Here is a 6,000-nt window from a genome sequence, read left to right as displayed (position 1 = left end):
TCAAAGCATAGCAAACATGGAAGTTGTGATCTTTAAGGCCTGACCTGAAAGTTACACTTCTGTCGCATTCTATTGCTCAAAGTCAACTACAGAACCAGCTAGATTCAAGGGAACGGGGAAACACAGCTCACCTCTCTGTCAAAGGAGTGGCAAAGAATTTGCAGCCTTCTTTAATCCACCATGACTCCTGACTTGGCACTGTTGAGCCACAGGTGAGAGCCTCAAGCCACATTTGGAAGAGCTTTCCCATAGTATCACTCCTCAGGATTGCCCATAATTGCTTGCTTTAGGGCTAGAAATTCTAACTCGAGAGCATGCCTCATGACTGAACTGATTCCTGAGCGAAGCAACGGTTGATCATCCTCATCATCATCTTCATCTCACACATCCTGTAGTAACCCTTAAAACTGTGTCAGTGTGGACAGTGAAGAGTTCGGAGGCCTCAGCAAATGTCAGCATGGGAGTTTGAATGAGGCAGGTCACGAAGACCTTGAACCCCTGGTAAGAGCTTCCACCCACCAATGTTGCTTCCACTCACAGTCCATGAGCCAGAACTAGTTATGTGGCTTCAATCTGACAGCAAGGAAGGCTGGAAATGTAAGGAGCACGTGGGATAGTTGGTGTGCACTCAGGGCTTTTGCCATACCTTTCTGTCTTTCAATGTTGATGTGAGCATTTGGAGCAATGGCAGCCACCTTGTGACCATAATGTCCAGAGAATCACAGGAAGGCTGCCCTGAAGCCCTAGGGTTGTTGAGCTGCTGAACAAGCCTGGTACCACCTATTCTTGGATCCCTTCATATGTGAGATGCTCTTAGTTGAGTGTTCTGTTAAAAAGGGGCAGGTTATGGTGGCTGCATCATTTAATCATGACAAGGAAGGACCACTGGCGAGTTTTAGGCAGGTGTACTAGTTTCCAGGGTTGCTGTAACAAACTGCCACAAACTGGGTGGCTTGAAACCACATAAATTTATTCTCTCACAGTTCTGGAGGCTAGAGATGTGAAATCCAGGTGTTGGCGGGGCTGCAGTCCCTCTGAAGGCTCTAGGGAGGGACACTGCCTCGCCTCTTCCAGCTCCTGGTGGCTCAGGCATTCCTGGGTTGTGGCTGCATCACTCACTCCAAGCTCTGCGTTTGTCTTTGCATGCCTTCTTCTCTTCTGTGTCTCACCTCTGCCTTTTTCTGAGGACACCTGTCATTGAATTTAGTGCCCTCCTGGATAAACTAGGATGATCTCATCTCGAGATTCTTAATTACTTCTGTAAAGACCCTTTTCCCAAATAAGGCCTCATTCACAGGTTTGGGGGTTCAGACACGGACATATCTTTGGGGGCTGCCATTCAACCCATTACATTGAACATTTACACTTTGCCACACACTTTGTAACCCAGTTGTGGCTTTTTTGGGTTTTTTGCCTTATCACTTAAAAGCGATACCAGGAAATCCCAAAATCAGAAGTGGCTTCAGTCTTGTTCATCCTGTTAGGGCAGGAAGTCCTCCTGAAAGAGGTAGCTTTTGAGACAGGTTGGACAGAAGTTCGTGGTGGTCTAGGCTAAATGCTTTGGCCCTCATCTTGAAGGCGTGGGGAAGCCATCATTAACCCAGAAATCTCGGGATAATTGTCAGTCAGGAAAAAGCCTGTTTCTTATCCCCACCCCCTGCCACGTGCACACCTGTACACGATCATTGTACATTTCATACTGTTGGAATGGGCATTCGGGGTGCACTTGGCTTTAGAGAACACATTCCCCTTTGCTCAGCAGTGTGCAGAGAAGCAGGGAGACCCATGAGTCTGAAGTCTGAGACCCCCTCGTTTCTCCCATCCACAGGAAGAATAGAGTGAGGCAGAGTGGGTGGGAGCTCGAGAGTGTGGAGAGTTGAGCAGCTAAGGGAAGCCTTCAGGATGGGGGAGGCCTGAGCAGGAGGGAGGCCGTGCCTCTGCTTGTAGCATTCCTTCTGATCCCCCAGGCTGGGGAAAGTGGAAAGCAGCCTCACTGTCCCCAGCAGAGCACAGTGTTGGAGCAACACCGCCAGTCCCGTGGCCTTCTGGCTTCTGCACTCCTGTATTTGTCTTGGCTAAGAGCTGCGCGGGGCTTTTTGAAACAGAGAAATCAGGACACGGGTTTACAGAGGAGAGAGCTGGAGGGGCCTCAGATGGGGAAATAGAGGTGGTCAGCAGACCAGGATGAGAACCCAGGACTCCTGACTCCTAGCACAGCACTCAACCCGAGCACCATGGAACTGCCCACGTGGGTGAGGAGTCAGGCATGGGCCCGACTTCCTCTAGGAAGACATCTGAGGGCTCAAAGGTCCCCAGAGTTGTACTGTCCCAGAAATGTGCCTTCTGTTCTTGCTTCATGACACACACAGATGCCCTTAGATACCAGTACTTCAGCCTCCAGGGGCTCAGCTGCACTTGTGGGCTCTCCTGGCCTGGGCAGGGGCCTCTAAGGGGGCCCAGCTGATCCAGGGCACTGGGCCCTGCCCCACCCCTGCCAACCCCATAATTCTCAGGTCTTGATGCCGTGCTGCCTCCCCACCCCAGCTCTGCGTGGACCCTCCCATGTCCTGGTCTGCACAGATGCCGGTGGGTCACGTGTCCCACAGCTGAAGGCCTCCCCCATCCACCTCCACCATCTGCTGAGGCCCCGTAATTATTCCAAGTCCCAGTGCAGCCTCACTGGAGGGGAGAGTTCACACAGCCCTGTAATGTAACCCAGGCCCAAGGCTGCTCGGGCAGGGGGTCCCCAGCTGGGTAATAAGCTGTTAGCTTTATTGAACTCCCTGGCTTGGGTCTGACTAATCACTGCATTTAGCTGAGGCAGCCTGGGCTGCCATCTGAGCACACTTCCTGAGGACTTCCTCCTTCCCAGCACCCTGAATCCTGCTCCTCAAATCCTTCCTCCTCCTCAAACCTGTTTAAATGGGGGCAGGAAGACTCCCAGGGGGCTGGCCTCCCCTGTCCATGTGGGAGAAAGTGCAGCTGCCTCAGGCCTGGGGCCCAAGCAGGGTGGACCAGAACGGGCTGCTGGTTGAAGCCAGACCTGCAGCTCCCACCCTCCCCCTCCTCACCCCCACCCCTAAACCTGCTGACTCCCTCTCATCTCCCCTTTCCAGAGGCCTGGGCCCCAGGGAGGGAGGGCCTTGGCCAGGAGGCCGAACTTTGGGCCAGGCCTTTCCAAGGAGTTTCCCGTGCTGCTCCTTTGCTCGCAGATCCTGCTTGGCTCAGGCCCCACCCGACATCGCATCATGCGACAGCAGACCCAGGCTTCTCCCCTCCTCTTTGTGCCCGAGGGCTGTAAGGACCCTCAACCCAGCATCCACTGGTCTTCTTATCATGGTTTTGCATGGGTGCTTTCTGGCCTAGCTGTACCCTCTCTGCGGTCAAAGGCTGTCATTGACTTCCATGTGCCCAGAACTCAGCACATAGTAGATGCTTTTAAAAAAATAAATTGTGGGAAGAAATAAAACAGGGAAAGAGGGAGCAGATGCAGCGAGAGGTAAGAGGGTTGGTCTGTGCATGAGTGATGTGGTGCCTAAGAGCTGTCATGGCATCTCTGTGTGTCACCATCGCATGTGCGGCTGAAGCCCAGAGATGGGAGGGTGGGGGCCTGGCTGATTTGGGAAATGGTGTCGGCTGTGTTGTCCTTTCAGGATCTTAGTGGTTCAGGGACTGTTATGGTCAGGGTGGACCTGAGGTCAAGGGTCACCCAGAGTTCACTGTCTGGGGTGACCTCCTGCCACCGCACGTAGAGCAGGTCTTGAACCTATGCTGGAGGAAGTGAAAGGTCCATGATCCCTCCACCCTGTGACAGTGGTGGGGGGGCCAGAGGGAGCTATTCTTAGAAGTCAGAGCCCAGCCCTCTCTGACCTCTCACTCTGAGTGGCAAGAGAGACTGAGCTGTGCCCGATGTCCTTGGGGAAAGGGTGAAAGGCAGGGGACACCCGGTGACTGGCCAGATGACCTCTGAGGCCAGGCCTCTGCTCAGCAGACCAAACCCAGGCCTGGTGGCCTGGCTGGAGGGAGGCCTGGTGGCCGGTGGAAGCAGGCAGCTGAGCCATCCCAGCCAGACTCGCACTCGGTACTGTGGGTGTGGTGAGGTTGGGGTCCATGCCACCCACCAGAGAAGAAAGTGAAGGGGACAGACAGACAGACACAGACAGGAGGACAGGATCCAAGGGACTCTGGGAGGGAGGGGCCCCAAGCAGGAGACTGCAAAGCTCCTGGAGCAGCTTATAAACAAGGCAGTCGGGCAGCGCAGTGGCCAGCGGGGCCTGTCAGGGGCTTCCTGGAGCGGCGTGTAGGGAGCTCACGCTTGCGGTCAGGAAGACACCCTGGGCAGGCTCTGCCTAGCCTCTCTGTGACTCGGTTTCCTCCTGGGGCCGCTGGGAGAGTCAGCAGTGAGGATGTAGGTGAAAACGCTGTGTGGGCTCCAAGCCCTGATCAGATGTTATTTATTATTCTGCACTGTGTTTTGGTGGGAGACTTGGAAAGACTGAGAGGGAGAGGCAGAGTGTTCTAGGGCCCCCGTCTTCCCTGAAGTTGTTTTGAGAGTTCTCAGAGCTCTCAGAATGGCCAGGAATGGGGCCCTGGGAAGGGAGGCCGTGGCTTGGGACAGGACCACAATGGGCGGAGGGCTTTCTCCATCAACCCTGAGCAGCAGGACAAGCCTGCCCTGGTTTTCTAACTACCCCCTCCACTGCCACCTCTGCTCCATGCCTCCCCTTCTCCCACCCCATCCAGTCTCTCCCATGCCCACTAATGGTGTCAATGGACTCCCTAGAGATAGGCCTCTTTTCCTTGGATACTTGTCTTTGCTTAATGGGGCTATGACAATGCTCTTAAGTCCTGCTTAGAAATGTGTCACTGTCCATTTCTCTTTGTGCTATCAAAGGAGGCTGCGCAAACCATGTTTGTTTGAGGGCTGTGCTGAGGCCCCTGCTCCAGCAGCTGCAGCACGGCTTTATGAAATTACAGGGAATTCAAAGCAGCCGGCGTCGCCCGCTGTCTGGCTTCATTACTGGGACCAGCCTTGGAGAGAAGTTTATTCCAATAATTTAGAGGATTAGGACCTGACACCCTTCATTAGCGATTTGGCATAAGCAGAAAAGACAGATTTTGCAGAATGACCCACACAACGGGAAGGAATCAGCTCAGGCGGGGAGGAGGCCGCACACCACCTAGGCTAGGAAGAGGAAAAGTCTGCAGGGTGGGAAAAAGGATCATGTTGCCTTTTTACAATAAAAGTAGATGGTGAGCTATGTTCCTGAAGTGGATGGTGGGCCCAGGTGAAGGAGAGGCCCGGCCTCAGGTCTCAGTTTCACCATCCGTAAAATGAGAGTGTTGCTGAGAGCCTTTGAGATTCCTTCTGGCTCTGATGTGTACGTGGGGCCCACCCTATCTACTGTCCTTGGGACACAGCAGCTCAGTGACTGCTCAAGTCCTTTGTGGTGTGGCCTCGAAAAGGTACCTCTCTCTTCCGAAGCTCTATCCATCCCCCTCTCCCCCAGGATCGAGTGACCAACACCAAAACACTCAGCCTGCTGGCTGTTTTGTGACATTTTAGACACAGAAATTTCCTGCCAAATGGAAGAGAAATCGCCCCCGGCCCCTGGCAGCTTCTGGCTCTCTTCCCGGCCTCTCACAAATACAGCCCCTGATCTTTCAAAAATTTCTTACCCAGTCTGTAGAGACAAAGTTTGGGCTGGGTCTTGACAGCAGTTCTGACAGATGGATGGGGGAGGGGTGGTTCCACAATTCCCCTGCTCACACCCCACAAGCTGGTGTCCCCGTTTCCTGTATTAATGGTGGGGTCATGGAGCTGTGTGACACGGGGCAGGTTGCTTAGTCTCTCTGTGCACCCTTTCCTCAAATCTAAAATGGAAGCCCAGTATGTGGTGAGGTTGAAGTGACATGCTGCATACAGAGAACCTGGCACACATTAAGAGCCCAATACACGTGAGCAATAGGTATTACCACACGGGGCAGGTTGCTTAGTCT

The sequence above is a fragment of the Galeopterus variegatus genome, unplaced genomic scaffold (assembly GCF_000696425.1).
Source record: "Galeopterus variegatus unplaced genomic scaffold, G_variegatus-3.0.2 Scaffold395, whole genome shotgun sequence".
Lineage (NCBI taxonomy): Eukaryota > Metazoa > Chordata > Mammalia > Dermoptera > Cynocephalidae > Galeopterus > Galeopterus variegatus.
The sequence above is the reverse complement of the archived record's forward strand: the minus strand, read 5'-3'. Positions refer to the sequence as shown.